The sequence below is a fragment of the Protopterus annectens genome, chromosome 11.part0 (assembly GCF_019279795.1).
Source record: "Protopterus annectens isolate FY-2018-M chromosome 11.part0, PAN1.0, whole genome shotgun sequence".
In the NCBI taxonomy this organism is placed as follows: domain Eukaryota; kingdom Metazoa; phylum Chordata; order Ceratodontiformes; family Protopteridae; genus Protopterus; species Protopterus annectens.
The window spans coordinates 315,779,295-315,791,794 of NC_056745.1; the positions used below are offsets into that span (position 1 = coordinate 315,779,295).

A 12,500-nucleotide genomic window follows, 5' to 3' on the forward strand; every position below is an offset into this window, starting at 1 on the left:
TTTGCAGGAAGCAAATGCACCTTCACTCCAATGCTCCACAAACTTTTATATACCACCTCCATAGTTACACAAACAGTGAATAAACAAGATGCTGCTGGCAGTGATTTCCAAAATTTAACACATGGGAGCTAAATTCAACCTCAAGGAATTGCATCCTCTATACACTTGATGAGCTGTAGGAAATCGCACTGTTTCAAAGTTATGTAACCCACTGAGTATGACATTAGAAGGTCCAGTCTGCAGACACTTGATAAATAGATTGGAACCTTCTTGACTCTGTGCTGTGACTTAAATGCTCAAAGTGGTTATAAAGAAGTCAGAAAAAATGATGATACTTCACTCAAGCTTTTTGCAAATGAACAAGCTATCATGACATTAAATCTTGAGACTTGAGCACATGGCAAGTCTTTGAATTCTTTGGGATGGCTGGTGTGTGTAAGAGAGAATCAGCTGTATGGGGTCTGAAGAACCAAAACAAGCTTAGTATTTCTGAAAGCAATGCATGGGCATGCACACACATGTATACAGCAGTCTGTTCCTAATTATAGAAGATTATGCATAGTATCCTTTAAGTTAGTGAATATGGGCAAATTAATTCACATCACATATATTTCTTCTCAGATGTATTTTTCCAGTCCACTTCATAAAGCATAGGCACATTGAACTGTGTCATTAACATCAGCTGATCGTTTTAATTAATTGAAATACTAGCATGAAGTCTTAGTCTTACTGAAATGTAATTATCTAGTACCTATTTTATCATCTTTTTTTAGAGTGGTTGATGGCGTCTGCATAATAAATTGTGATTTGCTAACAGCCATCTCTCTTGTACAGGCTTGCATTTTACAGTTGGTCATTTAGATATTTTCTTAAACATTTTAGCTAAACAGGCACTTTATTAAAATTTGAGATACCTATTTGTACAAGATTCTTGCCCATCTTTAAAAATCCTTTTAATAACAAAGATACAACATTCCTGAATCATTTAGGCAGTTGTTATGCATAATAACCCATGCAGTATGATGTTGACTCTGCTGTGGCATTAGCTGTTCCACTTCCCTCCTCCCAAACACACACACACACACACACACACACACACACACACACACACACACACACACACACACACACACAAATATGTACACACATGCACAATACTCGCTTGCGCGTGCGTACACACACACACACACACACACACACACACACACACACACACACATACACACACATTCACACAAATACAGACATACACATAGACATACCACCATATACCTTTTACCATTTGCTGAGCTAAAAATGTCCCTGATGCCGCTAATTTTCCCCAGCCTATTGTAAATCACAAATGATTACAGTCAGTGAAAAATGTGAGTCCTTAGAGTTTCATTCTTCTGATTGTTCAGAAAATGCATCATCATGCATGACCTAGTGCTATTAATTCTTTAACTCTTTAAGTTAATTAAAGTAATAGTCATTGAGTTTTAGCCACCTGATTTTTGTCCAGAAGTCTTAAGCATGACCTGCATAAGTCAGTCAGTAATGGCAGACATTAGAGTTTCCTACTTTTTCATATACCTAATATGCTTCATGCTTCAAAACCTGAGTTATTTTTAAGTGGGCTATGGTATTATTCAGTAGTATCCCTGGTGACTAGTGTCCTCTCATGTCTTTTATGCTACAAAACCTGTTGTAATATTAACATTTGAAATGACTTAGTTATATATAACAGTCTTTGGTGTCTAGTGTCCACCCCAGTATTACAGCATCTGATCATTACACACACACACACACACACACACACACACACACACACACACACACACACACACACTCACACACATACTCTCCAGCTCTACCTGTCTGCTAAACTCCCCAGCAGTTAACTCTACCTTGATCCCTCCCACTGAAGGGAATGAGTGAATGTGAGATTTTAGCAGAGTTAATTAATATAGCTAGAAATTGTGATTTATGCAGCTGTGTTTTTCTATGAATTACTCAGCTATAAAAAGCACTTACTGCAGGCATTCTGTGGGATTGCACATGGCTAATCATCATATGACAATCCCCCAGAATGCATCATTTACATTCACAGTAAGAGAGAAATACAGTCCACTGTGGTGCTTGTAATATCACTGTTTGATCAGTTTCTGAACAGTAAGAGCCATCTTCCAGTATTCTGTTTAAATCTCCAAAGCATGTCTACACTTTTTAGATTATTAATAGATTGTTGTGGTTCCATACGTTTGTAAGTTTTTAAGAGCTAGTGTCCTTTAGACTATGTCTGGGTTGATTTGGTTCAATAATCTTAAATCAGATGTTTTAAGTTGTTTTCTGGTTTCAAATTAGGAAAAGAACTTCTCTAGAGAAGAAAAACCAGCAGTGACTGTGAAGCTTTATTGTAAGGTAGATATTACTTTTTCTATAGTAATGCCTTTCCCGTTGCAACTATGACTCCATGATATATTTGCATCTGGAGATGTATGTGTGTTATTACACATTTTGTCCCCAGTTTGCACTGGTGTATCACTTGTGCAAGTATAGGTTAAAGATGCCTGCTCTGACTTGTATGGGACAATATTAGATGCTCCTGTCTCACCTCTTTGTACCAGTTCCTCCAGGTCACAAGCTGATAATCAGAAAAGTTCACCTGAAACATTCATGGCTTTATCTCACCTAGCCACATGCTGGTCTGGTCTGAGTCCTAATGTGGGCAAAGTCTCTGTATTCAATTTGCTGAAGTATTGTTTGGTATGGCATGACAAAATCTGAGTGAGCTTAATTAACTAAGCAATAAATAATATGTGTACACAGTTTGGGTGAAAGCTAGTGAAATATGTGTAAGTCATTTTGAGGACACCAGCATTATATGTATTATTGCACGTTTGTGTATTCGTGTGACATTTTATACAATCTAGGACAGCATTTCCTTGCATTTAGCGCTTTCTCAATGGAAGAGTTCCAGTTAGTTACTTCAGCCTCATTGATACATTTTCATAACATAAAATGTACCCAATGCAGGCACATTGAAAACAAAAGTGTTGTTTTCAAGGAAAATGCTAAGCATTCATATATTTAAAATGTAATTATAACATCTTCTGTCTACATGGAGATTTTGAATTTCTTCATACTAATAAATAATTTAGCAAAAAATATACCAGTCATAGAGAAGATCCAAAAACATGTAATCTACATCATTTTCTGTCAAAGCAAGCAATTATGGCATGATGTGATTAATGCTAAGTGAATCTAATATGTCCCATATAAAATAAATAACATGAAATATCATACATTGGTGGTAAGAAAATTTTGGATAAGGAAATTTGCAAAGCAATTATGTGACTGATTTAAAATTGGAAGAGCTAAAATGTTAATACTTAGAATTGATACTGAAGATCTTAATACCTTAATCAATCGGAGGATATTAGATTTCTGAAAATTAATTTATACAGATACCATTAACATTTTGAAAACTTGCAGTTGAATAGTAAAGTTTTAGTTTAGGGATCCTAAACCTTCCCTTAAGTATTGGCTCTGTCAGTTTAGTTATACTTATTCTTGTGGAGGTTGTTTCCATATAAAGGAAGTAATAAGTTTGTTTTTGATAATTCCAATGGAATTCTGGAAACAAAACTGTAAATGAAATAAAAAGAAATAGCAAATATATTCATTTTTCAAAATAGACAATTTAACAAACATATTGGAATTCAGCTTACTTCAATATTCAAATGCAGTCTTTGCCTTATTAAAATAGGGGCTGTATTTTCAGAAATGAACATTCATAGATTAGGTTTATATTTAGCTCTAACATATTTAGTTTCATTTAAAGAGGTCATTAATTGTTGTGCAAGCATAATGTCAAAACTATTATCTGGATAATGTGAAATAAGCTGGACATGTTCAAGGTTAACTTATAATTTGAAACATTTTATATACTCATATTTTCACTAAATGATGCCTGGCATGTTGAGATTCTGAAGACAGATCTTAACATAATCCACATTACTCACAGGATCATAGGAAATTACTAGGCTATTAGCCCTGAGGCCCTTACAGGCCTAGCCAAGAATTTATCACAAGTTCCAACAAGTCAGTACCCTATGCCACTGTCCAGCAGGGATGTATGTGGCATCCCAGGGGTGTATTTTCTGTTCTCCATCCAGTTATTCAGGTTGTGCTTAAAAACGTTTAATGAAGTACTCTGCTTGATGTGGAGAGGGAGTCTATTCCACAAAAGGGGGAGTCTCTGGGACACAAATCTGTCCTGCCGACAAGTCCTATTGATTTCACAGACCAGGTTGAAGTCTTGCGTGCAGGTTACTTGAGTGGAGTTTGACTTGTGGACATGCAGCAGTCCCATCTGAGATTGCTTTGTATGCCAGACAGAGGTCACCTCTGAGGAGTCTGTAGGAGACTGAATAGATGGACAGGACTTTTAGCCTGTCTGTGTAGGGTAGATGTTTGAGGCCATGGATTCCCTGGGTGAGGAATCTCTGTGGTCTCTCCAGCTGCTGCATGTGCTTTGTGAGGTATATGTCGAAAGGGGCATTGTATTCAATATTCAGTCTTATAAGGGAAGAATACAGGGATGTTATGACCACCTTGTCCCTGGATGAGATACCCTTACTTACCTTAGATACTGAGGTGGGCCATGTAGAAAGCTTTCTGTACAATGGAGGCAATATGGTGGTCAAAAGTCAGTTTGCTATCAACCTAGGTTCCCAAGTTATGACCGATTGCATGCTTAGTGCGTTATTATCAATGTGATAATTTGTGGGGACATCATTCTCCCCAAAAGGGATGATGATGTGTTTTTTGGCATTCAGTTTAAGGCCATGTTTCTGGCACCAGTTTGTTTGGGTGAGACCCTCTTGGAGGATGTCCACATCACTAGGGGAATTGATGACAGCACCCAGCTTGCAGTCATCTGCAAACTTGGTCAGCCATAGCCCACTAAATTTGTCCTGCACCTCTGAGAAGTATATCCCAAACAGCAGAGGCCCCAAGACCAATCCCTGGAGTACACCACTTGTTACGGGTCTTCTACTTGAGGTGGCTTCCCTATTTTCACTAGGTGGGTTCTATCAGTGAACCAGTTTGCTACAAATCTGGTAACATATGGAATGATGCCCAGTTCAGAGAGTTTATCTATTATACCTGAATGGGGAATAGTATCAACGGCCTTGGCCAGGTCAAGGTTGGTGTTGTACACCATCTTCCCCTCGTCTATGGCCTCGGTGACTGTCTCAAAGAAGTCAACCAAATTTAACAGGCATTACCTCCCCTTGACAAAACCAAACTGTATGGGATCAAGTGTCTTGAGGTTGCCAATGTCCTTGTTAATGAGGTCCATGATAATCTGCTCAGGGCCTTGCAGATCAGGCCAGTTATGCTGATGGGTCTATAATTTCCCGGATCAGCCGATGCTCCACCTTTGTGCAAAGGGATGACAGTAGCTGTTCTCCACTCAGCTGGGATGAAGCCGGTACTCAGGCTTTGGTTTAATAGGGTGCCTAATGGTGCTGCATGTTCCTGCCTGAGTTCATGTAGGATGCAGCCAGGAATGTTATTGGGTCCCATGAAGGCTGTATTTTTTTACCTTTGAGAGGGCAGTGATGACTTGCTCCCTAGAGATAAGAGAAGGGCGGCAGGTACTGGGGATGTCCTGTTTTCCAGATGGGGGGATAGACGAGTGAACCTGTCTGCCAGTAGGTTGATTATATCTACAGGGTTTGTCTGTGTGGTGTCCTTGACCACCAGTTCTGAGCAGATCTGGGTGCTTCCCTTGAGATTGTGGACATATCTGAAAAAAGCCTTATGATTGTCTTAAGTAGATGTGGCCAGTATGAACTCAAAGTCTGCTTTGGAGGATTTCACTAGTGCTCTTATTTGCTTGTTCAGGCTAAGGAGAGATTGCTTCCAATTAGACACCTGCTCATCTTGGTCCTGGACAGCATTTTTTTCCTTTTATTATAGAGTTTATTTATTCTAAATGTGCACCAGACAGGTTTACTCTTCCTTGAGGAGGATGATTTCATCCTGTCTGGTATTCCTCATTCCATGCAGCTATATAAATGCTCATATAGTACTTTTGTGTAAGTTTGGACATATGGGAGGGGACTTTGAAGCTGTTTATACCTTCCCTCAGGAGGTTGTAATCATCTTTGGAGAAGTTTTTTGTTTGACCCTAGCTTGGGGGGGGGGGGGTCAGGGGAGATGGTGTCTCTGAAAGTGACTGCTTTGTGGTCGGATCTTATCAGGGATGATGACACAGTAGGGATGCTGCAGTGGTTACTCATGTTGGTTAATACCAAGTCGAAGATATTTTCACCTCTTGTGTGGATGTCAACCAACTGGTCCAAGGCATTTGCATTGAAGAAATCAAGGAATCTCTGGGCATTTGTGTTTTGGAATGAATATTTCTTCCAGTCTATGGTTGGATAGTTAAAGTCATCAGGGTTGAATCCTGATAGATTCAAATAGGTCCAGATAGGTGGAGTGGGGATCTTGAGTCAGAGTTGGAGGCCTATAGCTAGCTATGATTTGAATAGGGGTCTTGTCAGTTGTTAACTGTACCTGGAGTATTTCCTGTGCATCATACTGTTTGACCAGCCTAGAGCTGTGTATATCTTTTATATATATTGCAACTCTACCTCCTTTTGTTTTACTGCCCATGGCTTGGGGTCTGAATGAATGCTACAATGAGTAACCATGGTATTGCTGGGGTACTCAAGACAGCTTTGAACCAGTTTTCTGTGACTGCACAAATGTCAGCTTCTTCCAGGGTTAAGAATACTTGCAATGAGTGCAGTTTCGTGTTTAGACTCCTAGCGTTTAGCAGCATAACCTTTAATTTATGTTTTGATGAAATTTTCATGTTGGTAGTTTTGACTTCATGGCATTGCCTAAAAAAGGCACTATGGGGGAGGCAAGCATCTTTGCCAGGAGCCTGAAGCCCAAGGGAGACAGATGCAGGCCATCTCTAGCAAAGCACTGTGGTTTGTCAATCATGTCATCCCAGACTGTCAGGTACTGGATCCCCTTTGAATGACACCAGAAACTAAGCCAGTTGTTAAAGTCAATCATTTTCTGTTTGTATTGCAGCATCATTCTGGGTGATGGTCGAATGCTGCTTAAGGCTAGGGACATACCTCCCTGGGACACATACTTAGTGAGCTCGATCATGTCTCTCTTCATATAGTCCATGGAGGTACATCTCAAGCCATTCACTCTAACATGGACTATGACAGAGTCATAACAGTACCTGTTGAGAGACTTGAGTGCATTGGTGATATGGCAGATTCTGGCACCCGAAAAACATCTAATCCTGACTCTCTCCTTATCCAGCCTGGTGAGGGGCATATCTGTGTGTGTCACAATGGAGTCTCCTATGACTAATATGTTGGGTTTATGTTTAGGCCTTAGTAGCTGTGAGACACAGGTATGTGGACTATGTGTGGTGTGGTGGGCAGTGGAGTTTGCATGCATTTATGCCTTGGAGGTCTCCTTTGTTTGGGTATGCTTTTGTTGAGGGCATCTGCATATGTGGGAGTGTGTTGCATAGGTGTGGGTGGTGTTTGAGGTGTGGTGTTCATGTTGCCAACCTTCCCAGTGCCAGATATACTGGTATATGGGGAGAGAGCAATGACACTAGGTGCTTGATGTATTTGCATCTCTCAAAAATTGTGTTTTTAGGTGGTAGTAGTAAAAGGTTGTCCGTGTACATGAGGCAGTTGTTGCACTGTATCTGGATGCCATATCAACTAGAGCAGGAGAAAATGAAGGAAATTGTCCATCCATATTTGTCAGAAACTGAAAGAGCTAAGAGGGTAAAGGGAGGAATGTCTACGAGTAGTACTACTAGATGATAACACAAGTGCTACTAAGGGAAAACTTGTAGCTGAAATACCTCAAAAAGGGTTAAAAACCATGCAGCTGAAGCTCTGGATGCAGCAGACCTGCATCTAGACTATGCTACTCAATTTTATGGTTAAGAACTCAGTAAAAAAAAACTCGCAATGAAGCACAGATTAATCATTTATAGTCAAAAGAATAGAACTTGCAGTATGAAAAAATGCAGTTAAACAGCAGCGAAATGCAGCAAAATGTAGTTAAACAGTAATGAATTGCAGTAGATTGCAATGAAATATAGTTAATCAGAAGATTGCTTTGAAAGAATAGCTCACAAGTCACAATAGTAACAGACAGCACAAATAAAGCAGCGTAATAAATACGGCAAACTAAATGCAGTTGAACTGCTAAGCACAAACAGCAAAATGAAGTGGAAAGAGGTACAGTTTTTTTTTTCTAGTATGTATTCTGCCGGGAAAATTGTGAAACCAAAGGAGTTATATACCTGGCAGTTTGTGATACATGTCAATCATTTTATGTGTGGAAGACAGAAAGAAAACTTAGCAAAAGAATATACAAACACGTCTATGGTATTAGAAAACAAAACACGAATAATACTTTATATAAATAATCTTTAATACGTACTGGTTTTGAAACATTTAAATTTTATATTTTAGAAAAAATTTCTAATGATAGTAGGGAAGGGCAATGGGAAACAAAAATAGAGTATAAGGAGGTGGTTTGGAAAATCAAGTTGGATGCATCCACCCTGTGTGGTATAAATGGGAATATTTCAATTCATCCATTGCTTAAAATAAGAGCAGCAAAATTATGAAGACCCCAAACAACATTTATTTAGTTTAACTTGTTAACATTTAATTACATTTGTATAAGATTTAGCTGTCCCTGATGTTTAGAGATGTTTGTATGTTTTATTATTTATTAAATAGGGGTTGAAATGCTTTTAATGGACTGTTCTACTTAATTGATTTCTTTAATTGATTGTTTTATTGAACAAGTTTTAAATAACTATGGTTAGCCAACTGACTTTTACATTCTGATGAAGTCCAATGTTGTAGACGAAAGTGCTTAATGTTTTGGAAATGTATTTATTAAAGTTGGAAATTGAACTTTATTTTTGTCTTTTTTGAGCCTTAAGAAGGTGACTACATAAAACCTTGTACAAGTTTTTCATTGGGTTGCACAGTCACTATGCTTTTGAAATGGTTTAGAGGTTACAGGGTTGTCTAAGTTATTAAATGTTATATCTGTAATGACTGCGTGTTGAAATATTTTATAAAATAAAGGTTCTAGAAAAAGGATAAAAAATAAGGTAATAATGGGTATCCTTGATGTGTACCTGTAATTATTTTAATTGAACTGGAGTCTGTTAAGCACCTTTCTTGCATTTAGGGTGAAAACTAATCCACGTGTATAATTAGAATTTTACGAAATGTAAGTGATTCTAATATGATATTATTACCCTGTGTATGTCTCTTTTGCATGAATCTGACAGAAAATAAGAATCAATGTAATTACAATGCTGGAAAGGTAATCAATAATGGAAGTCTGTTAAAAGCCAAAAAAAAAAAAAAAAAAAACAAATATATTGTTGTGAAACCAAAAAAATTGTTTTACTAATTCTACAAACTTAGTTGAGTATGTCCATCTGTAAATTGTGAGGCTTCTTTAGAAAAGGCATTTTCTAAAAACACAGAATCAAATAGTAAAAAAGTCACATGGTGTAGTCCATAGCCAATGAAAGTATAACATTTACATTAGTCATAAAACAGAGTGATGCCTTGTCTTTGAGTAAAAGTGAAGTTTGCCTTACAGCCAGTATTAATTTGGTACATGCTCTTTTTATAAAATGTGACATTCAAATACGCATCTATCAAAAAATACTCTAATTTTTCTGAATTAGATTTACAAAATTAATCAAGAAAATGGGATAATCATACAAAATACATTTGCAGACTCATGTACATCATCCCTTACCACATTCTTTGTCTCAGAACATACTGCCTATATGGAACACTAGTAATATAAATTGCAATCACCTTTCCTTTCTAACCTCAATCATTTTTTTGGAATATCCCGTCTTACTTAATCTACCCATCATCTCATACCCATGTTTAATCAGATCAGTTGTACTGTGTTTTAACTGCAAAAACTCACCATATGGCAAGGATTTTCAGAGATGAGGGGGTGCCCACTAGTGACTTGTAATAATGTATTTGCTGGTGTTTCTTTCCTAAATAAACATTTTATTTTTCCCCAATTCTACCTGATAATTGCATCTCCAAAAAATTGACTGAGGAATCCAGAATATAATTTATACCAACTTAATTACCAACCATTTGTGTTCATGTTTTCCACGTAATGTAATGTTTCTGTTTTACTTCCTTACATAAAAATAATAAATCATCAACATATCTGACATATTCCACTACATGTTACTGAAAAAAATGTCCCATAACCATAACGATTTTTCATACTCAATAATGAATATGTTAGCATAAGCGGGGTCATGGAGACCCCCATTGCTGTGCCTTTCTTTGGAATAAACCAAGTATTATTAAACATAAGCCTGGCATGCGTCAAACAGAAATGTAATAGGGGAAGAACAAACAGGTATAAGGATGTTTCCTCAGATCTTTTCAGTAGTTTCATAAATCTGGTTTCAAATAACTTGAGTATTCTTTGGACAGATGAGTACTTGAAAAAAACTTACATAAAGCTCGTATATTTTTTTCTTGAGAGCTTTGAATTTGGATGAAATTCTATTTATGCAAAATAATTTTTTCCATTGTAAATATAACACATAGGATTTATGAATTTACTAAATTTAATGTACGTGTGTGATTAAGATTATTCTCTCTGGGGAATATACATGGTAAATTATAGAACATTAGCAGTTATTATAATTCTCAAAGAGGCTTGTGTTGTTTATGATATTTGTTGTGGATATGTTGAAACAAAATGGTACATTGGGCAAATCAAGAGGAAAGTTAAACAGAGAATACAAAAACATTTGTCTAAAATAAACAATAAAAAATTGAAAAGTATGATCACTTTACATGCACATGAAGTACATAATGGAAGATAAAGTAGTTTCAAGTATTTGATTCTGGCTAAAGTAAGTTGTGTAAGAGTGGGAGGGAAAGTGTTAATGTTGAGTCAATTGGAATCTAAACTTATTTTGAAATATAATACTTGGATCTACGTAGTTATTAATTGGCAATCTTGGTTTATTATACTTACATCTTTAGATAGTGTCAGTGGCATAAAAGGTAGCAAATTCACCTTTGGTGTAGAAGGCTGTGGGTTCTTTTCCCCTACCAGGTAGATAAATTTCTCACACTGCTGTGCAGCACAAGGGAGGATGTTATACTTTTGAGTGTGCCATCCTTTGAGTGAGATGTTGAACTGAGTCTCCATCTGCTTGATTTGGTGGTAGTTAAGGGAAATTAAAAGATCCCAGAGCACCCAGTGAAATGAAAATGAGAAATTCCCCTATCCTCTGGCCAAATTTCCCCTAATAGTACAAATACTACCTTTGGTCTTCACTGAAAAGAGTGTGGGACTAACCCTGTCAGCAAAGGATAAATAAAAAATATGTGAATTTGCTTATTAGTGTAATGCTTTGAAAAATAAATCTTTTAATAAGTGAGCATTTAGCCAAAAAAGGCAGTGTGCCAGGGTGCCGGTGTCAATAAAGCTGTGTTTACTTCTTGTTGCATGTGTAAGAAGGCATTACATAAATATGGCTCCAGTATTAAACTCCAGCCATCCATTTCGATAAACATTGGTTGTTAGGTCTAGATAAGAGCTTTGAGATTTGTAAAAAGAAAATAATGTTATTCTGACAATATGGAGATATTGATATTATAACTAGAGGTTAGAAAAATGTGGACTTGTAACTCCCACTAAAATATGCCTGTCCAGAAAGGCACGAATAACCATGACGCAGTTATTTGTATTTGTTTCTGAGACTAATAAATGTGAAATCAATTTCTTTATTAGAGATTTGAGACAGGACTCCAACACAAGGGGTTTCTTTTAAGCACCATATGTTTATATTCCAATTGTAGAGCAAGTATTGAAAAAGTTTTTCTTTGTTTGAATTTTGATTTCTTTTAAGATTCTGAGAATCTGTTCTCACCGTTAATACTTTAAGCAAGAAATTCATCCCCAAAATTGTCAATAGCTAATACTAGTAATGAACGATACTGTAAAGTTTAGACTTCAATGAATTATAAGTTTAATAGAAAAAAAAGCTAATGTGATTTAATAAAATATGATCGAGGGGCTGTAAGAATAAAAATAAATGAAACTGCCTCCCTGAGACTTAGACCTATACACCTATGGCTACCTTGTTCCAAACTTCTAAATTTATAACTGTCTAAATCCGCTAATAAATAAACCACATCCATGACATATGTAACACTCAAATGATTAAAGTATTAGAAATGCAGACTACAAATGCCTCCATAAGGTTTTCTTCATGTGATCAGCAATACCCTTTTAGATCTACAGACCCATATTTTTAAGGGTAAAATGTGTGTATGTATATAAATAGTAATAATAGAAAGTCTAATGTTCCATCAAAAAAGCAATAAATAATGCTGGCAAAGAAATGTTCTTGCAAGCAG

General features: G+C 36.8%; 1 protein-coding gene across 1 annotated transcript in view; it reads left to right on the forward strand.

Moving 5' to 3' along the window:
* LOC122815364 (dynein axonemal heavy chain 3-like) overlaps positions 1-12,500 on the forward strand; it is a 4,921,723-nt gene that overhangs the window by 1,246,759 nt on the left and 3,662,464 nt on the right. The window lies entirely within an intron of this gene.